The sequence below is a fragment of the Salmo salar genome, chromosome 20 (genome assembly GCF_965601325.2).
Source record: "Salmo salar chromosome 20, fSalSal1, whole genome shotgun sequence".
Lineage (NCBI taxonomy): Eukaryota > Metazoa > Chordata > Actinopteri > Salmoniformes > Salmonidae > Salmo > Salmo salar.
The window spans coordinates 25,349,816-25,372,500 of record NC_138310.1 but is presented as its reverse complement, the minus strand read 5'-3'; the positions used below and the strand labels follow the sequence as shown (position 1 = coordinate 25,372,500).

The 22,685-nt window shown below is 41.7% G+C and overlaps 1 protein-coding gene across 7 annotated transcripts in view; it reads right to left on the bottom strand.

The window, feature by feature from the left end:
• LOC106580378 (uncharacterized) overlaps positions 1-17,366 on the bottom strand; it is a 38,236-nt gene extending 20,870 nt beyond the window's left edge. The window contains exons 1-4 of one of the 7 annotated variants that reach the window (XM_082966299.1): positions 16,652-17,366; positions 16,466-16,555; positions 15,399-15,499; positions 14,884-14,991 (exon numbers count right to left, since the gene is read on the bottom strand). The gene's annotated coding sequence lies outside the window, so the exon portion shown is untranslated. Of the gene's footprint in view, positions 1-5,790; positions 12,807-14,883; positions 15,500-16,465; positions 16,556-16,651 lie in introns of those variants that run through there. The other 6 variants (XM_082966297.1, XM_082966298.1, XM_082966296.1 and 3 more) reach the window with 6 other exon arrangements.
• Between the last annotated feature and the right edge of the window lie 5,319 nt (positions 17,367-22,685).

Genomic DNA, 22,685 nt, shown 5'->3' with positions numbered 1-22,685 from the left:
GAGAGAGGGAGGGAGATGTGGAAAGAAACGAGTGAGTGACTTGTTGTGACTAACTCCTGCGTGAGACACAGATGGTTCCCTAGTACCTACAGATGTTGGATCTTAATTTGATCACCCTGATGCAGAATAACTTTTAAACTTGTAGTGTATGAGGTTTAAAAATAATTTCCACTTTAATTTCCCTTGTAAAAAATGTATCAACCCATTAATTAGAGCACACTGCTTCAAATTAAGATCCTACATCTGTACATTGATCTGTATGACTACTATTTTAACCATATCTGTATGAGGGTGAAAAGCGTATGTGATTTTCAGCTTATTGGCTCAAACTGAGCCAAAGAGCTTTGGAGCACTTACTGTAAGAGCATGATCCAGGAAAATGTAAAATCCTTATTATAATCAAGAGCCCAGAGAGTACTGGTCAATGTACAGATGTTGGATCTTAATTTGAGCCAGATCGCAACAGCAGGAAAATAATCATGTTGCATATAATTATTGGACATTTTTGAAGGTATTGATAAATTTTTTGTAAGGGAAAATCAAGTCTTAAATTTCAAAGTGGAAATGACAAACATCAGGAGTATTTTTAAACTTAAAATACATTACAAGTTTTAAATGTTCTGCATTGCAGGAAAGTTGTCCTACAACAGGGTGATCAAATTAAGGTCCTACATCTGTACAATTGCACCACTGCCAGAGGGATTCACAAAGACCACAATATACCCTGCACTTTTCCCTTAAAAGGAGTGTGTGTGCGTGTGTGTGTGCGAGATCTCCTGCTATTATGATTTGTATAGCCATTTAAGGCCATGTGATTTCAGATCATATTAGTCCTTCACATCCCAGGTGGCTGACTTAACCCAGGATAAACATCTTTTTAAAGTGGAATAAATGACTCATGTAATGGGATTAAAAATTGAGTAAAATATAGCTTTCTTAAGTCATAATTGTGTATAAATTCACACAAATCCCCAAAGTACATGCAGTGCTTGGTCAAAATGGTATTGCCCAATCATAATATATTATATAATCACTTTAGGCGCCATCTATAGAAATTGTGTTCAAGATAAAATGACAGTACTATCATCCTTATTAGGAGTGTTGCAGACCTTGCCCTGGAATGTGTGTAGGGATGGGAGGGCACATCAGTCCAGGAGAACAGCATGGTCTTATTCTGACCTAATACCTAACCTGGCTAACACACCTGATGAAATGGGATACACCAAGCCCAATCACACCTTCCCCATTGGGCACAGACATCAATTCCACGTTGGTTCGATGTCATTTCATTGAAATGACGTGGAAACAATGTTGATTCAACCAGTGTGTGCCCAGTGGGTTATGACCAAGCAGTTGAGCTATCACGACCAGAAGAGAGTGTGATCTAAGCAGGCCAGGCTTATTTGGATCTGCCTTACCTGGGGCGTTACTGCCCCCTGCTGTTAAACACTAAGAATAAAATATAAGACATGGCGGGTGGGGGGACCTTGGACCATGATAGAGCACTCTGTCCCATTATGCTGCCTCTGTGCACACAGGCAGCGCCATTGAGAGCATCTCCCTTTTGACATAGTCAAAGTTCTTATTCTACTACTTCTGAGTTGGTAAAGAAACTAAAGGGTGCATACTGCCACCTAGAGTGTGTTTAAACAGGTATGAAGCCAAGGTTGATGATTTACTGCCACCAGCAGTTCTGGAATGTTCTCATGGGTATAATTCATTGGCTGATCCCTTCTGATGACCTGAATTCAATTACGAGATCCTTCCTTAACCCATAGGAAGTCCCACCCTGTTGACAACTTCAAAAATGAAAGTCCTCAATGGGGCGCCTATGCTAGAACCAGCTTTTGGACCCAAGAGTCCTCTGATTCTTTATGCCTTGGACACTATTATTCTAAAGAAGTGTACTTATATACAGTACCAGTCAAAAGTTTGGACACACCAACTCATTAAAGGGTTTTTATTTAATTTAACTATTTTCCACATTGTATAATGGTGAAAACATCAAAGCTATGAAATACATGTGGAATCATGTATTAACCAAGAAAGTGTTTAACAAATCAAAATATATTTGATATTCTTCAAAGTAGTTACCCTTTGCCTTGATGACAGCTTTGCACAATCTTGGCATTCTCTCAACCAGCTTCATGAGATAGTCACATGGAATGCATTTCTATTAACAGGTGTGCCTTGTTTAAAGTTAATTTGTGCGATGTCTTTCCTTAATGCGTTTGAGCCAATCAGTTGTTGTGACAAGGTAGGGGTGTTATACAGTAGATAGCCCTATTTGGTAGAACAGCTCAAATAAGCAAAGAGAAATGACAGTCCATCATTACTTTAAGTCAGTCAATGCGGGAAAATTAAGAACTTTTAAAGTCTCTTCAAGTGCAGTCGTTCCATCAAGCGCTATGATGAAACTGGCTGTCATGAGGACCGCTACAGGAAAGGAAGACCCAGAGTTACCTCTGCTGCAGAGGATAAATTCATTGGAGTTGCCAGCCTCAGAAATTGCAGCCCAAATAAATGTGTCACGAACCGGCTCAAAGTTCGTAACAAAAGGGAGACAAGGAATAACAAAATATATATTTATTAACTAAGGTAACCTATATCCAAATAAACATAGTGTGTCTGCATGGAGAGAGTCTCTTCCATGAATGTGGCAGAGATCTATTTATCTCTGGACACACCCGGGCCCAGGTGTTTCCCATGTAGCTGACAGCCCTCCCAACTCCGCCCACCGGCATCCTAATAAGGAAACAAGAACAAAGAGAGAATACGGCAGACAGAGTGGGAGGGTCGTCACACCCCCACACCATAAAACCGGGGACCAACAAGGACACCGGAACAACGTACCAGCCTCTGCCTCCCAAATTGACACAGCCTCTGCCTCCCAAATTGAGGAGGGGTTACATGTTCACCTTCCACTTGGCCCAGCCAACCTCCTCCCCAGACCTCAGCAACCTTTGCGCACAGGAAGCAATGTTTAAGAGGAAAGAAAATGAGACCAGGAGGGAACAAACAGGAGAGATACAACCTGACACTACCAAACAATGGTCAGTCACGTAAACATTCAGGAACAGGGCACACAAGAGACCGTCAACTACAAGCTCCAACGAAAAGAACATCTCAGGGTCCTTCCTAATTTTTACGTCGCCCAATGACAGTCACTTCTCAACGGTTCATAGTCACTAGTAAATACTGAAAAATAATCTCGCTCAACCCCTCTGCTGAGCACACCAGACCACAAGAGAAATGAAAATCACTGGGCACCACAGAAAAGAGATGAGATATGGAGCTTCCCCAAAACCTACAATAGCTCAACCCTCGTCTTCGTGTGGATTCATGGTGGGTAATTTTGCACTGTAGCCCACTGCCAAGGAAGTAAACCCCCCAGCACGCTGGCAGATTCCACCAAGCCACGGATGTGCCCCAAGACAACTGCTCAGTCCACAGACACCACACAAAAACATTAACCCATGCCCAACATATTCCAAAATGAAACACGTCGCTAAGCCTATCAGGGGAAAAAGGCTATAGCTCCAGGTAGTAAGTTTCACTACCCTACCCAAATCTCCCACCGAGGTACACAGCTGACTGTACTCACCTCAGACCGATGTCCCAACAGCGAGTAGAACAAGCGTTTCCAGGCTGGGCAGGGGCCTGGAAACTAACCAAATGTACTCTCCAACGCAGTACACAAACCAAACAAACGCAACCAATACTGGGCCTATCAAACGCAAACAAACTAACAAAATATGCAAACAGAGCACCTACAGAATTTAACATTAACTCCACGTTCTCCCCCAACACCATACGTTCAAATATCCCGGATGAGCTCCCACTTGTCACGAACCAGCTCAAAGTTCGTAACAAAAGGGAGACAACGTGGAGACAAGGAATAACAAAATATATATTTATTAACTAAGGTAACCTATATACAAATAAACATAGTGTGTCTGCATGGAGAGAGTCTCTTCCATGAATGTGGCAGAGATCTATTTATCCTGGCACACACCCGGGCCCAGGTGTTTCCCATGTAGCTGACGACCCTCCCAACTCCGCCCACCGGCATCCTAATAAGGAAACAAGAGCAAAGAGAGAGAATACGGCAGACAGAGTGGGAGGGTCGTCACAAATTCTTCACAGAGTTCAAGTAAATGACACATCCCAACATCTGTTCAGAGGAGACTGTGTGAATCAGGCCTTCATGGTCAAATTGCTGCAAAGAAACCAGAACTAAAATACACCAATGTGAAGAAGAGACTTGCTGGGACCAAGAAACACGAGCAATGGACATCAGACCGGAGGAAATCTGTCCTTTGGTCTGATGAGTCCAAATTTGAGATTTTTGGTTCCAACCGCCATGTCTTTGTGAGACGCAGAGTAGGTGAACGGATCTCTGCATGTGTGGTTCCCACCATGAAGCATGGAGGACAAGGCGTGATGGTGTGGGAGTGCTTTGCTACTGACACTGTCCGTGGTTTATTTACAATTCAAGGCAAACTTAACCAGCATGGCTACCACAGCCTTCTGCAGCGATACACCATCCCATCTGATTTGTGTTTAGTGGGACTATCATTTGTTTTTCAACAGGACAATGACCCTAAACACACCTCCAGGCTGTGTAAGGGCTATTTGACCAAGAAGGATAGTGATGGAGTGCTGCATCAGATGACCTGGCCTCCACAATCACCCAACCTCAACTGAGATGATTTGGGATGAGTCGAACCGCATAGTGAAGGAAAAGCAGCCAACAAGTGCTCAGCATATGTGGGAACTCCTTCAATATTGCCAGGAAAAGCATTCCTCATGAAGCTGGTTGAGAGAATGCCAAGAGTGTGCTAAGCTGTAATCAAGGCAAAGGGTGGCTACTTTGAAGAATCTAAAATCTAAAATAGATTTTTTTATTTATTTAACACTTTTTTGGGTTACTACATGATTCCATATGTGTTATTTCATAGTTTGATGTCTTCACTATTATTCTACAATGTAGAAACTAGTAAAAAATAAATAAAAACCCTTGAATGAGTAGGTGTGTCCAAACTTTTGACTGGTACTGTACATATACCCTGATTTATTTATATTATAAGTCATTCAACCAGATGATTTCTCACAAAAATGCCACTATCTGATAATATAAAGTTGCTATTACCCAAGTCATTAGACACAATTTAATATTTAATTTCCTGGATAGATTACTGTCAACTTGTGGACATTTTGACCATTACAAAAAGTTACAAATATTATACTTATGATGTAAAAAAAAAAATGTGACAATCTGGCATCTTGAAAGTATGCTTTCTTGAATGGACATTGTTGTTGAAGTGCTCCTCACAGTTTGAAGTGGGTTGTTAATCACAGGCGCTTTTCAGCGTTGTGAATATTAAGGGCTCTGCATGTGTCAAACACGCTGTGGTAGTAATCACACTACGCTATGATTACTGCAATCAAGGACCAAATTCATAGCCCCAGTCACCTGTCTATCACTCCACAGAGGCATGCTGGGGTGGGCTAGGCAGCCCGGAGGAGGAGTGGCTGGCTAGCTGTGACTGTGTGAAAGCTGCCTCCTGAAGACAATATGAGAGAGCCTCCATGGGGGATTTTCACACACTGGAATACAGAGAGAGAACACAGTAAAGTGGCAACCAGCTGTTCTCACAGGGTGATAATATACTTCAAGAAAAAGCATTATTGGACTTAAAATCGGTCCAAGAATCACCAGGCTCAGGGGAATGTTTTTGGAACATTAAAAAAAAGAATACTGTAGAGGGAAGACGCAAGACAAAGAAGTACTTTTTTTTAAATAAGTAACAGTTTATTCAACAGAGAAAAGGGCATGGTAAATATGTTTTATCAATACAGCACATGAAATAAAAGATAGTAAGGCTATTATCACTTTTTCAACATCCCAGCTATATTTTGTGAATAAATCTGTAGTGCCACCACACAAAGGACAAGGATCAAGACCACTTAGACACTGTGTTGACTAGTGACTCTTTTGATTGAAGCTACTCTGAAAGACACTAGGTCCTCCAAAGCAAAACTGCTTCATAGTTTGATCACACAAATTGATTGTCTAGCTGTAAGAAGCTTGTCTTTATCCAAGAATAGAACCCACCTTTGACAGTTGAGTCTGTATAATAAATGTGGTCTTATTTTTGGCTAAATCAGTTCTAAATGTGCATTTGTATTTACTATTAATCCCCATTAGCTGCTGCCAAACAGCAGCTACTCTTCCTGGAGTCCAGCAAAATGAATGTAGTTATACAATTTTAAAAACATTACAATACATTCACAACAGATTTCTCAACATACTGTGTGCCCTCAGGCTCCTACTCCCCTACCACATATCTACAATACAAAGTCCCTGTTTATGTGTGTGTATATAGTGCGTATGTTATTGTGTGTGTGTATGCAAGTGTATGTGCCTATGTTTGTGTTGCTTCACAGTCCCTGCTGTTCCATAAGGTGAACTTTATCTGTTTTTTACATCAAATTTTACTACTTCCATCAGTTACTTGATGTTGAATAGAGTTCCATGTAGTCATGGCTCTATGTAGTATTGTGCACCTCCCATAGTCTGTTCTGGACTTGGGGTCTCTGAAGAGACCTCTTGTGGCATGTCTTGTACATGGGTGTCCGAACTGTGTCCGAGCTGTGCTCCATTAGTTCAAACAGACAGCTCGGTGCATTCAACATGTCAATACCCCTCACAAATACAAGTAGTGGTGTAGTCAATCTCCACTTTGAGCCAGGAGAGATTGACATGCATATTATTAATGTTAGCTCTCTGTGTACATCCAAGGGCCAGCCATGCTGCCCTGTTCTGAGCCAATTGTCATTTTCCTAAGTCCCTCTCTGTGGCACCTGACCACACGACTGAACAGTAGTCCAAGTGCGACAAACTAAGGCATGTAGGACCTGCCTTGTTGATAGTGTTGTTATTAAGAAGGCAGAGCAACGGTTTGTTATGGACAGACGTTTCCCCATCTTAGCTTCTGTTCTATCAATATGTTTTGACCATGACAGTTTACAATCCAGGGTTACTCCAAGCAGTTAGGTCACCTCAACTTGCTCAATTTCCACATTATTTATTACAAGATTTAGTTGAGGTTTAGGGTTTAGTGAATGATTTGTCCCAAATACAATGCTTTAAGTTTAAGAAAAATATAGGACGATCTTATTCCTTGCCACCCATCCTGAAACTAACTGCAGCTCTTTGTTAAGTGTTGCAGTCATTTCAGTCGCTGTAGTAGCTGACGTGTATAGTCTTGAGTCATCCGCAATTGAGTAAAGCCAGTGGCATGTCGTTACTAAAGATTGAAAAAAGTAACGGGCCACCCTGGGGAATTCCTGATTCTACCTGGATTATGCTTGAGAGGCTTCCATTAAAACACCCTCTGTGTTCTGTTAGATAGGTAACTATTTATCCACGATATAGCAGGGGTTGTAAAGCCATAACACATACGTTTTTCCAGCAGCAGACTATGATCGATAATGTCAAAAGCCGCACTGAAGTCTAACAAAACAGAATCTACAATCATTTTATCATCAATTTCTCTCAGCCAATCATCAGTCATTTGTGTAAATAGTGGGTGAAGACAATATTGCTATAGCATTACGTTACTCTGTAGAAAAAACTGACAGAAAAACATACACACTTAAGGCGTCCGCATGCTTCCCAGCCGAAACAGCTCGGAAGAGTTTGTGCATATATTATGAAGACTTTATGTGACGTTTTTGTTCGTTTTGGACTTCGTTGGGGGTTTTTCGGCTGTTCTGACACATCCAAAAAATTCTAGAGGCAAGCCGAAGTTCTGAGACAAAGTTAACCCCCATTCATCAGTGATTGGTCAACCGTAGGGTTTCTTCAATAAAGTCTTTATTGTTATTTAATCATAGACGACTCGTTTTCATGCACATGTATTCATTGAGAAATACTGCACCAAAAATCTTCGATGTAAAATTGCATGACTAAGATCTCCTCTGCAAAAAAGTCTAAATTAATGACAGATTTCTTGAATTATCTTCGATTAATTCCGACTATTTTAAGGAAGTGTGTACTGGCTATGGCACCTCAAATTGACAAACAGTACTATTGCTGCTTTTTAAAGTTTTCAAGCAAAGGTCTTTTAAGTGAGTATGCGAGCACACTCATTCGGTTCTAGGCGCCAGCCGAACTGAAGCATGCTGAATCCTTAACACTCATTCAGACAAAAACAATGACGGCATCATACACACAGTTTGAGAATCAATGTACACACACACACCCACACACACACACACACACACACACACACACACACACACACACACACACACCCCGGGGGGGATGGCTTGCTGAACCAAAACCTCAAAACCTGATAACTCTCAGCACAACATTAGTCATTTCAGTTAGTTTGTTAGATAATTAGTTAATTAGTAGGTTAGTTAGTTTGTTAGTTTGTTTGTGGGAAGCTGTTTCATGCCCCAATAGTTAGTGCTTTCTCACTCCAGTGCAGGTTAGTAAAGTGTCACACGATCAAGGACACAGGGATGTTTATCCTCATGACAACTCAGGAAGTAAAGAAAAGCTACAGCATGGCCTACTAGACGCTGTTTGATCTCACCAAGGGGCAGGGTGAAGTGATGCGTGATAAGTTGGTCGCAGCATGCTTAGACAGCATTGAAAGAAGCGACACATGTTAGTCTGAGAGAAGATACAGCATGTTAGTAAGAGCAGCAGGTTAGTGTTTTTCGTCATGAATGTTGTTCTGGAGTCCGCTCTGCAGAGTGGTCACTAGGTAGCACAACCACAAAGTCATGAAATCTGATGTTAAACCTTTCCTTACCCACACTGTTAGTGCTAATGACCAAAAAGCAAAAACGTTTATTTTTACAATATAGACAATTTTGACTTTGCAGCTGGCTTATCTAAGGGGAAATCGCTCAGTTCTGCCTCCAGGACAAGACTCATGACAATAAACGTCAACCTGCGTAAGAGCAAAGAATCAATGGCCAAATTCTTAGGCCTCATCTGGGGTTGTTAGTACCAGTCACCACTCAGTTAGTAGTAAAGCAGGTAAGGGTTGCTATTTGCTTTGGTTTATCTAATAAGAGAGTACACATCAGTGTCTATGCAGGCTACAAACCAAGCACTGAGCTTTTAGAGGTTGGCCACACAATGGACAAGGGTACAAACATTTGTCAGCCATTATTTGTTAAACTATTAAGATGGACAACTTCAAAAATAATCATCTTTAGCATAGTTACTGAAACATTTGTAACAAAGATTTTGTTTGTATGCGTCCCCCCTGAGCAGAAGTGTGTGGTCAACCCAGTGAGCTACAGGTAGGTAGGTGCGCTTTGTCTTTAAATCTATTGGTTAATCCAGCTTCCCATCCCAGATCCTGGAATCATTCTCACCGTTGCGCTTTAGGGGCCAAAAGTAACATTTCTCAACAAGCAACATAATGAGCTTAAGGTTATAACAGATAGATAAATACACAGTTATTGTATATGATTTTGGGTGATGTGTGTCTGGTGGAAGAAAGGTTTCAGGAAAATGGGAAAAGATTCTGTCTCAGACTCTGTGCACAAAGCAAAGAGTAGTTAATGTTAATGTGTTTGAAATTACAAGCCCAGCCAACATCATCCACAGTACAGGTTAGTATTAATAACCACAGGTCTGCTAGCCAGGTCACCCTTGATACAAGTCAGTATTCAACGTCCTTCCATGTCTGAGGACATCGGGAGATGATGTGGAAACTGGCCTCTAGGGGCAACAGTGAGCGCTGTTAGATTCAAGTAGGTTTCAGTTTTGGCAGATGGCAAATGGCATCTGCCTCGTGTCACAAAGGTTGCATGTTCAAATCCCTCAATATGAAGTTGTTTTAGAGATTTTTGTTTTAAGCCTATTCCTAACCTTAACCTTTAAACACTTTGAAATTTGAAGTTTGGAAGAAATTTGAAATGTGATGTTTAAGAAACATGGATGAACGTCTAATTCTGACGTGAGACTGTGAGAGCTAGTTGCAGCATACAATACATGCACACGTACACACACACACACACACTAGAGAGGGGGATGGCTTGCTGAACCAAAACCTCAAAACCTGATAACTCTCAGCACAACATTAGTCATTTCAGTTAGTTTGTTAGATAATTAGTTAATTAGTAGGTTAGTTAGTTTGTTAGTTTCTGGGAAGCTGTTTCATGCCCCAATAGTTAGTGCTTTCTCACTCTAGTGCAGGTTATTGAAGTGTCACACGATCAAGGACACAGGGATGTCTATCCTCATGACGACTCAGGAAGTAAAGAAAAGATACTGCAGGGTGAAGTGATGGATGATAAGTTGGTCGCAGCATGGTTAGACAGCATTGAAAGAAGCGCCACACGTTAGTCTTAGAGAAGATACAGTATGTTAGTAAGAGCAAGAAATCAATGGCCAAATTGTTAGGCCTCGTCCAGGGTTGTTGTTAGTACCAGTCACCACTCAGTTAGTAGTAAAGCAGGTAAGGGTTGCTATTTGCTTTGGTTTATCTAATAAGAGAGTACACATGTGTCTATGCAGGCTACAAACCAAGCACTGAGCTGCAACACCTTTTAGGGGTTGGCCACACAATAGAAAGGGGGACAAACATTTGTCAGCCATTATGTTAAACTGGAACACTTTTTACAAAAATAATACAATTCTTTAACATAGTTACTGAAACATTTGTAACATGTTTTTAGGCGTCCCCCTGAGCAGAAGTGTGTGGTCAACCCAGTGAGCTACAGGTAGGTAGGTGCGCTTTGTCTTTAAATCTATTGGTTAATCCAGCTTCCCATCCCAGATCCTGGAATCATTCTCACCGTTGTTTTAGGGGCCAAAAGTAAAACGTCTCAACAAGCAACATACTGAGCTTAAGGGTATAACAGATACATAAATACATAGTTATTGTATATGATTTTGGGTGATCTGTGTCTGGTGGAAGAAGGGTTTCAGGAAAATGGGAGAGGTACAAGTTAGTATAGTACAGGTTAGTATAAGTAACAAAATATCTGTTACCAGACATTAGTACTGTTAGGTATTAGAGGGTATTTGTTAGTGTATTTATTAAGGAATGCCAAGAGAGCTGATGGTTTGGTTTCAGGGGGTAAGGAAATTAATTACTCTAAGACCCCCACTCTTAAACTCAAAATGTACACCTACACCACAGGACTTTGTTGGCATCTTCAATTGGGAGGACGGGCTCATGGCTGGAGCGGAATGAATAGACTGGTATCAAATACATCAAATATATGGTTTCCATGTGTTTGATACCATTCCATTTGCTCCGTTCTGGACTTTCATATGAGCTGTCCTCCCCTCAACGGGGCTTGGGTTTTAGTTTGGTTGATTAGCTTGATTAGTGACTGTTAGATTGTTAGTCCAGGTTAGCAAACCAGGATTACTCTGGTGTTGGTTAGTTCTATATGACTCTAGCTGAGGTTATTGGGAGTTCCAGTACATGCAGCAATCACAAGACAAACCATGCCTCGGGAGACCATCCAAACACTGACACAAACACTGACACAACCCTATTAAAGTCGTAACATCCTCATAACATTCCTGTAACGTTAGAGTAGACTAATGATAACAAGCATTAGCTGCTGGAATGGTATGGGTATGTCAGCTGGGTTAAGACATCCGCATACTTCCCAGCCAAAACAGTTCAATAGAATTTGTGCATATATTATGACATCATTTTGTGACGTTTTTGTTCGTTCTGGACTTTGGTAAGGGTTTTTTCGGCTGTTCGAGCACACATTTTTTCTAGTGGCAAGCCGAAGTCGGTAGCCGAAATCTACGCTCCTTCGTTGGTGATTGGTCAACATTAGGGATTCTTCAATAAAGTCTTTGTTGTAATTCAACGAGAGACGACATGTTTTCATGCAAATGTTTTCATTGAGAAATACTGCACCAAACATATCAGTTAGACATAAAATTGCGCGACTAAGATCTCCTCCGCAAAAACGTCAAATTTTATAACAGATTTCTTGAGTTATCTTAGATTCATTCTGAATATTTTGAGGAAGTTTATACTGGCTACGGCATGTCAAAATGGACAATCGGTACTATTGCCGCTTTTTTATTGTTTTCCAAGTGAAGGTCTTTTAAGGGAGGATGCAAGCACACTTGTTCGGTTTGCCTAGCCGACTTCGGAAGCCGTCAGCCAAACTGAAGCATGCTGACGCCTTTAGGAGCGCATCAATTAAATTAGCAGGAAGGCCATCTCAGCAGACTCAACCTTGTTATTCATGTTAGACATCAGAGGTAGATTGAAGTAAGGTGTTAAAAGTGTTGCCAAGGTTACCGAGAAGAGAAAGGTGCTGACAGCATGAGGAGAAGCAGGCATCAGAGAGAGGTGTTAGTCTCTCTCTGCTTTGATCAGCTGAACAGTGTGGAAGGGGATGATAATGTGTTATTTTACAGAGAAGGGGAGAGAGCTCCCTCAGGTAAACAATATTTAAGGAAAAGAAAGCGCCAAAGCATCAGACAACACTAAAACCCCACCCTTTATGGGTATTTCTTATGGCATGAAATGTGGTCTTGAATGACGTCCTGAATGACGTCCGCATAAAATAGACTACAATTAAAGGGTCCAGCAACGTGCCAATGGTACTTCAAATAATAATATTAACAATAATAATCACTGCAAGGTCTCCTTCTAACACAAATCGATAGCAAAAGAAGTGAGCTCCGTCAGTAGCCTTGTAGTAATGCTCATTCGTCAGTGGGTGAAAGCCATAGGTCCCAGTTCCCGTCCCAGTTCCAATTCGGTAAGGATGAACCGCGTTGACAACTGCAGGGGGGGATGACATGACAACACAGTCACTGAGTTCTGTTCTACATTACACAAGATGTGTAGACAACTGAGCAGCAGAGAAAGACTGATGGACTGAGTAGCAGACAGTTTGACAGGCGTAGAGAAGAAGTGATTGTGGCAGTTTGGCTGAGGACACCTAAACTAAAACAGGTGGAGGGAGCAGAGAAGCAGCCATTAGTTTAGGCTGACATGGTACTAGGGTGAAGAGGACAACGGACATTAATTCTGCAACCGAAATGTCACACATTTTGTCCCAAAATTAAAGTCAAGAGGGCTCTTTGAGTGTGTGTGTGTGTGTGTGTGTGTGTGTGTGTGTGTGTGTGTGTGTGTGTGTGGTGTGTGTGTATAATCTGTGAAATGCATGAAATCAGGATTATTGGCCAGGGACAGGATTCTAAGCTTTAAAGCTTCTGCAAAGAGAGATCCAGAATATGTTTGGGTTGCCTTGGTGAGAACAATCTCCCCTCACACCACGGTCCCCCACCATCAACTCCACTCTCAGCACATATGTAGGCTACCCTTCCACAGCCTCTATTTCTCTTGCTCTTGGCTGACCTGACCCAACCAAACACATTTTATAGGCTGATCTGGCATACGTCAGATATTAAAGATAATCAGCCATGAAAGCAGATTAGACAAATCTGATTTAGTTATGGCTCTGCTTTCAGGTTGTTTTGCTCTCTACCTCTTCTCTCTGACAGTAAAGGGCGACTGCACTGTTATAATGCGGTGGATTTATAAATGAACACACTAAACTAATCCCTTACTTTCCATGTCACCCTCCCTATTATATACCCTCTCTTTTAGATCACTCACAGCCGAAAATATTTAAATGTTATATTCATCCGATGTCTGCCACAATTTTGGATGACGTGATGATGTCACCGCTGCTCGTGCTGCTCCCTGTGCGCACTGAGTGCTAGTGCACATGTGATGTTGGTCCATTTAAACCAGATGCAACCCAGATATAGACAGTCCATGAATCGGCGTATGCGAACGTGAGTAGATTACCTTGAAAACAAGTCAGACATCTTGGATGCATTCTCCATTCCTTTATACCTCAGTGGATAGATCGGGTTAGATACACACAGACCGCGTAGTCCGCATGAGAGAGGAATGTACACAACACAACGACGAGAGGGATAGAGACCATTCGTGAAAGTATGCCTTATCTACTTTGAAGAACTAGAAAAATGATTTTGTCAGACAGCTAGGCAGGCTAGCCTAGCTAAATAAGATGACTAAAGCCAATAGTACAGTATGGGGAGCACAGAGATAACATTAGATGGTTGTCTGGCTGGTTGGCTGCTACTGCCTAAGCAGAGATGAGATATGACTAAGGCAGTGGGGTCCCCAGAAATGCTGGCGAAAAAAATGGGGTCCCGCTGAAAAATTTTCAATACCACTGCTTTAAGGAATTAAAAATAATAAAGTCATCAAATAAAAACTAAGTAATATACACCACTGAAATATTGTATTATTTCATAGTAATTTACTATTTTTCTATTGATGTCTACCCAATGTGGACCTGACAGAGACAATGGAATATGTTCAATGTGTTGGCAATTAAAGGTTCACTATTTTGGGGTTTGGAATTTCCATTAAAAACTCTAAAACCATTTTAATGCCATTATTTCATAATGCATTTAATTAATGTAAAACATTTTTTTTAAATCAAATAAGAACGTGATTATATTTTAATAATCGAACCAACTTCAAAAAGCACTAATCGCTCAGCATTAACCCTCTCTCTTGGCATGAGAACATATTGTACAGTACATCCTCAATAGCAGCACTGGTCTTTGTGTCAGTAGAAGGCCCTTGAACCAGTGTGCAACGAGAGTTCTCGTTTGCTCAAATGCCAATATTGTAACAAAACCTCACAGACATATCGGGGGAAGAGAGTCCACCTCAGCGTAGGTTTCTGGATTGTCTATTTAACAAGGGCATTTGAAAGGGTTTTGGCTCTCTCTGAATATAGATTGGCAACAAATATACATTCTTATTCAATGACTTCAATGAAAATCTAAATTAGTTTGAGAAATAGTTGTACCTGTTTAGAAAACAGCTTTGTAGACAGCTCTGTCAGTCTGGTCATGTTGTTGACTCGTCTAAATGGCCTCTGAGGGCTGGCACCATCTCAGTATCCTCCTCAGCATATCTGGAGAGAAACACAGAGCAGCGAGCAGCAGAAAGTGGAACGCAACCCCCTGGAACACCTGCCCCCAAAACCCTACCAAGCAGAGGCTGGACCGTTGGACTTGACTACTGCCAAAAAATACCATTGGATGCAGGAGGGAAGGGTAAATAAAGTTCCCAGAATCATAGGTGATTAGGAACAGTTACTAACTGACTTGATTAACCTTTTTTTAATCTTATTTGAAATGTTTTACCTTAAACTGACCTAATTGAAATGAATATCTTGCTAAGGTAGCTCCCCTAATACAAACAATAGTCAATACAAATTTCATGGAGGAATGGAGCCTACAAGACATCATTACCACCAGTGGTTAATCCTCTGTCTTTAGAAGAACCCCTTCAATATGTGTGGATATACTGGACGCATACCTGTCTCCCTACTCCTGTATTCATCAGTCCATCAGGGACCCCAGGGAATCCCAGTTGTCATGGGGACGTGCGTCCTGCCAGCTGGGCTGTGGGTTTGGCCACTGTAGACAGAGGGCATCCATTAGCCAGCAGCACTGTTCTATTTAAACAGCAGCAGTGGAGGTGGACAGGGTGAGATAAGAACTGTTTGTAATAAAACTAGATGGATGCACACTGCCCCTGCAGAGGGGCCGCAGGCATGAATTTCTCCTCAAAGAAAAATGCATGATGTATAGGCATATCCTATAATGAATCTTTTATTTATCTCCATCGTGGAACAGAATAGCTAGCCTAAACGAACAAGGCATATGATACAGTGGTAGCTGACTCACTGTGCTGTTGCTGCATTTGAATGTCTAAATTATTTACTATGTAGGGCTAGACTAGTTGGTCCTGCAGAGATTTGCGTGTCCTTGCCTTTAAACTGAAATGGGGGCGTTGAAATGGTATTCAGCTCTCATAAATCCGCATATACACTGAGTGTAAAAAAATATTAAGAATACCTTCCTAATATCGAGTTGCAACCCCCCAACCACACAAAGGCACTTCAATATTTTGTCTTGCCCATTCACCCTTTGAATGACACACATACACAATCCATGTCTCTATTGTCTGAAGGCTTCAAAATCCTTCTTTAACCTGTCTCCTCCCCTTCATCTACACTGACTGAAGTGGATTTAACATCAATAAGGGATCATAGCTTTCACCTGGATTCACCTGGTCAGTCTATGTCATGGAAAGACTGCAGGTGTTCTTAATGTTTTGTATACTCAGTGTATGCCAGTCACTGAAAGTAATGTCAGTAAAAACAAATTTGACTAGTAAATTAGTCTAGCCAGCTATCTAAATTTGTAGTAATCATATCCAAATTACCGACCATTTCATGTTCATAATGTTTTGTACGTTGTGTTATAAAACATAATTTCCAAATGCACCTCGCCATGAAGACTCGTCACACAGATTGATCATTAAATGATGATTAAAACCATTGAACACCATACATTATGACTGTTTTAATCATTTCTTACCCTATATTCTCCTCAGCATAATGATCACGTATATTATTCTCCCCAGGACAGAAACCAGGCAATGGGACAATAATTGTAGGCTGTCTGAAGCTACGGTTTTGGGAGCGTTTCACAGATTAAAATGAAGAATTAAACATCTTATTAAACGAATATCAGAAGATAGAAAATCGGTCAGTGGTCTCTTACCTTTTGCATTGATGCAAGTTTGACCATTGGTCCAAAATGCACCTGTCTCGCACCATCTGTGTCAGCAAGGGTGGCGCGATAAAGAGCTCCAACTGTGTCCGACTCTAATCCTCTTCGGATAGAATGAGCGATGTACAAAATTGTCAGTGATATATAGTATAGATATTCTGAATGAAAAGCGAATCTTTATCATCAATGGTTTTGTGATGCGCAGCGCACAAAAACCTATTCCAATTTACCCGTGGAGTGCGTCAGTTTGCCTTGAGCAGAGAGGTCGGGTGAGTGCGGAGCAGCTGCCTCTGATGGGCGGTTAATTATGGAGAGTAAATAACAAGACTGAAGCCTGGACAAAGGAGTGTTTGGATGGCACGAGGAATTAACCCACAGATGTCTGTATTTTGTATGCGAGCGCTTGTAGGCTACGGACTCCAGCTGCCACAGATCTACGAGTACGTTCTATTGTAATGCAAACTGATGACAGAATGAATGCCCGTCAGTCTCCTCTACCATCTGCGTTCCCTCGGTAACCAGAAACTTGCCTGTAGGCGCCATCCAAGCGTTTTCACATTGGCTACAGATTAGGGCTAAAACAATATAATCTCTGCAGTGAGTCTGAATACAATAGAATGAAACAGTTAATACGGGGATGTCTAGGCCTATGCCATTTTAGCCCATATAGTGTCCAGTTTGGTAAGAAATTATCATATGATCAGACTGGCCTGCACAGTGCCATGGGGAAATTGAAAGAAAGAACCCTCCTATATGTGTGAACCCCTATAATCTATTCTAAATAATGGCCTCATCTCACACAAAAAGCAATTATATGCTAGAATGTTAATTTATTTTTTGTAAACTTAGCAAAAAAAGAAACGTCCTCTCACTGTCAACTGCATTTATTTTCAGCAAACTTAACATGTGTAAATATTTGTATGAACATAACAAGATTCAACAACTGAGACATAAACTGAACAAGTTCCACAGACATGTGACTAACAGAAAGTAACAGTCAGTATCTGGTGTGGCCACCAGCTGCATTAATTGCAGTGCATCTCCTCCTCATGGACTGCACCAGATTTGCCAGTTCTTGCTGTGAGATGTTACCCCACTCTTCCACCAAGGCACCTGCAAGTTTCCGGACATTTCTGGGGGGAATGGCCCTAGCAATCACCCTCCTGTCCAACAGGTCCCAGACGTGCTCAATGGGATTGAGATCCGGGCTCTTCGCTGGCCATGGCAGAACACTGACATTCCTGTCTTGCAGGAAATCACGCACAGAACGAGCAGTATGGCTGGTGGCATTGTCATGCTGGAGGGCCATGTCAGGATGAGCCTGCAGGAAGCGTACCACATGGATGTCTTCCCTGTAATGCACAGAGTTGAGATTGCAATGACAACAAGCTCAGTCCGATGATGATGTGACACACCACCCCAGACCATAACGGACCCTCCACCTCCAAATTGATCCCACTCCGGAGTACAGGCCTCTGTGTAACGCTCATTCTTTCGACGATAAACGCGAATCCGACCATCACCCCTGGTGAGACAAAACCACGACTTGTCAGTGAAGAGCACTTTTTGCCCGTCCTGTCCGGTCCAGCGACGGTGGGTTTGTGCCCATAGGCGATGTTGTTGCCGGTGATGTCTGGTGAGGACCTGCCTTACAAACAGGCCTACAAGCCCTCAGTCCAGCCTCTCTCAGCCTATTGCGGACAGTCTGAGCACTGATGGAGGGATTGTGCATTTCTGGTGTAACTCGGGCAGTTGTTGTTGCCATCCTGTACCTGTCCCGCAGGTGTGATGTTCGGATGTACCGATCCTGTGCAGGTGTTACACGTGGTCTGCCACTGCGAGGACGATCAGCAGTCCGTCCTGTTCCCTGTAGCGCTGTCTTAGGCGTCTCACAGTACGGAAATTGCAATTTATTGCCCGGCCACATCTGCAGTCCTCATGTCTCCTTGCAGCATGCCTAATGCACGTTCACACAGATGAGCAGGGACCCTGGGCATCTTTCTTTTGGTGTTGTTCAGAGTCAGTAGAAAGGCCTCTTTAGTGTCCTAAGTTTTCATAACTGTGACCTTAATTGCCTACCGTCTGTAAACTGTTAGTGTCTTAACGACTGTTCCACAGGTGCATGTTCATTAATTGTTTATGGTTCATTGAACAAGCATGGGAAACAGTGTTTAAACCATTTACAATGAAGATCTATGAAGATATTTGGATTTTTACAAATTATCTTTGAAAGACAGGGTCCTGAAAAAGGGGTGTTTCTTTTTTTGCTGAGTTTATATTCATTAGTATCCAGCATGGTGCTGTCATCCAACAGTCTGCATTTGGAGCCAATTCTCCACTCTTGTTTGAAGGTTGTTCATTCACTGTTCTCTTTTCTCTTGTTTTCTTTCATCTCTCACATAAATTAATTCTATCCACGATTAAAGCGATCACACACACACAATTTTGTAATTTGGCAGAACTATCCTTTAAACGAAACGCGTTGTAAGATTTGGTCACTTCGGGATTCTGTAGCTCAGGGAAACAAACATGACGTCAAGTTGCTACTTCCTGAAAAGATTGAGAGCTTGTTCACTGAATTTAGATTATTTGTCTTTCTTTTTCAATGTGTGAAGCATGTTTTGGCATATGATATTAACTATTTTAATAAAACAGAGCTACTGTCAAGTTGCTGTTATGTCAAGCCAAAATAAGTTCATGAGTAAGAATTTGCTTAACAAGTCACTCCGTGTGCAATTATAGTGTTTAACATGATTTTTGAATGACTACCTCATCTCTGTACCCCACACATATCTATCTGTAAGGTCCCTCAGTCGAGCAGTGAATTTCAAACACCGATTCAACCACAAAGACCAGGGAGGTTTTCCAAGGGAGCTAAGCACAGACAAAATCCTAGAGGAAAACCTGGTTCAGTCTGCTTTCCACCAGACAATGGGAGATTAATTCGTCTTTCAGCAGGACAATAATCTAAAACACAAGGCCAAATCTACACTGGAGTTGCTTACCAAGACGACAGTAAATGTTCCTGCCGAGTTACAGTTGACTGAAATATACTTGAAAATCTATGGCAAGACCTGAAAATGGTTGTCTAGCAATGATCAACAACCAATTTGACAGAGACTGAAGAATTTAAAAAACAATAAAATGGGTATTTCTCATTTTCAATACATTTGCAAAAATGTCTAAAAACATTTTTTCACTTTTTCATTATGGGGTATTGTGTGTAGATGGGTGGGAAAAAATATATATTTAATCAATTTTGAATTCAGGCTGTAACACAACAAAATAAATCAAGGGGTCAAGGGGTATGAACACTTTCTGAAGGCACTGTATGTTATTTTCAGAGGTTGACTGGCTCATCATTTGAAGCTGCATTTCTATACAATATAGAAAATCTAAAATGATAGTTGGAGAAGAGCAAAAAATATCCCCAGCCATTATCACATTGGTTGATGTAGCTTCATTCACCACAGTTGATCTACAAACACATAGCCTATTAGTTATACAATTACCTGCTACACATTCTCACATTATCTTAGCACCGGGATTAAAAACTATAATTGAATACGAAGAGAGGGATCTGTTAGCAGAAAAAAATGTTTATTAACAAAAGGTAAACAAATAAGTTTGCTTTACAGGACATATTCTTTTGTTGCAGTTTTACAGCTAATTTCCTGCAATTCTACACACTTTGCCATGGGGTGGGGAGACATTTTTGCAGTATTAAAGCTACACATTTTTGCCATGACCTATGCCATGTTAATATATCTGAGTGATAGTGACTAACAAAATCAATGGGGGCCCCCTGGAGGTCAGGGTCCTTGGGCACCTGCCCGGTCGTTAATTTAGCTATGATTACTATACGTTTACTGACATGGGCTAATTGAATGACTGACATACATTGAGTGTACAAAACATTAAGAGCACATGCTCTTTCCATGACAGACTGACCAGGTGAATAGAAGTGACAGCCTATGATCCCTTATTGATGTCACTTGTTTAATCCACTTCTAATCAGTGTAGCTGAAGAGGAGGAGACAGGTTAAAACCCCCTAGAAGCTATGGATGCACCGGTGCATCAATCTAAGTAGCATAATAAAAAAATCCCCAACAAAACCCGTCAGTTTAAGCTTTTGGGCTGCGTGTTAATGAACCGCATCCACCTATGGCGGCCTTCCGTGTCTGCGGTGGAATGTGGCCGAGCTACAACAGTGTTTGTCAGACCACGAGACATCCCGAAAATCAGTCTTCTCACGAAAACGTCTGTAGCATCCGAAAGGAGAGATTCTCACGAACAAGATGGTGTTCTCCGTTTTGCTCTATGACACCCAAAAGTGTCATGGGACTGGTCTGAAGGCAACCGGTACTGCTTTAAAAAAATGAATGAAGTATGGAGGTAGTTTTGTGCCTAGCACGCACCCTACATGTGGAAGTAAATCATCAATCTTGTCTTTATACCTGTTCAGACAACACATTCCAGGTGGCAGTATGCACCCTTGCCTACTGTGAAATGGAGAAGGCCCTCAATGGCGTTGCCAATACCATCACAGAACCATTATGGCACAGAAGCAAAGAGCCCTCTATCTACCTCTATGTACTAGGCCTTACCTCCTTACTTCCTCATTTGGTCTGATTGGTCAATTGTGTCCCAAATGTTATCATATTAGCTACCTTGGCCTTTTCTAGTCTATTAACTCTTCTCCCTCTACATAGCAAAGCTGCTGTTATGCCAGCCGCCACTCACCACCTGAGCCATGAGCACGGCACAATGCGGAGGAATGTCTAGCTGGGAAAATCAGTAGCAGCAAGCAAGCTCATTCTCCAACAGAAAGGTGCAGTATTGAGACATGGATGAATTGACACAGTGACCAACTCCTGTTGCAAATATTAGTTTAGCTAATTCACTAATAAAAAGTATTGTGCCGACATGCCCAGACATGCATGCAAGCTAGCTAAACAAATAGCTAAGATTACAATAAGTAACCCTTTCATCTGTGGTGTTAGCTAGCTATATTAGCAACTATGCTACCTAGCTGGCTAGATAAATATGGTGATAAAATATCAGATAGGAGCTAATAGCTAACGTTAGCTGGTTATCATTTTGAACATGCACCATTTTCGGCAACGAGCCATCTGGCTTGCATTGTAAAGTTAGCTATTCACTGGTGTGCTGATCTAAAATAGCTAGCTAGCAACTTGTAAACAATTACTCATTCCTATAAGTACTATTTTTAATAGTAATATTAAATAATACACATTGGCTGCTAAGCCAATTATATTATATGATTGTTGCCTCCCTTTGAAGTTCATTGTGATGGTACCGGCATTTGTTTTTGATGACAATTATTAGGTGGAGGTTGCTAGCTACAATGGTATTGTAGCGACCCGCACAGACAGCTGTGGGTTATGTGTTAGGCTATTAGTGGGTTGTGTCGTACTTACCAGTGTTCGCGGGGTCATGCCAATCAACCTGCTATCTGCCAATCACGGGAATGCCTGGAATGTTCTGATACTGGGTAGCCTAGTGGTTGGCGGAGTGGCGTGGAGGGGGGTTGGGCAGGGGGATGGAGCATTGGAAGTTAAGACCGGGTTTAGCCATTGTTCTCTCTCTTACGTCTGGGCTTCACAAGAGAAGGTCACGGTTGGTTTGTAGGGTACCTTTCATTTATTTGGCGTGGGCTACGGCCAAACAGTAGCCTGTGTTAAGTTGGGTTAATAAACCGTCCATTCGTTAACTCCATCCTCTGTCTGGACAATTGTTCCTTTATGATCTAGTCAGGTCATTACATTGGTGTCAGAAGTAAAAACGGGAATAAAAGTTAGCCAGCTAGCTGACTTCGGTGGCTAGCTAACGTAGGTGAGAACGGGGTTGAAAATGCTTCGAGGGAATCCAAAAGTGAAGGTGGAGGTAGGGGACGATTATGGCCAAGGAGGTGCGTGTGCATGGACGTCGGAGGATCTGGCTGAGGAGATTGTCAGGGCGTCGGATCCCAAAGGCCGCTTGAGGGAGGACGTTAGAGTGATG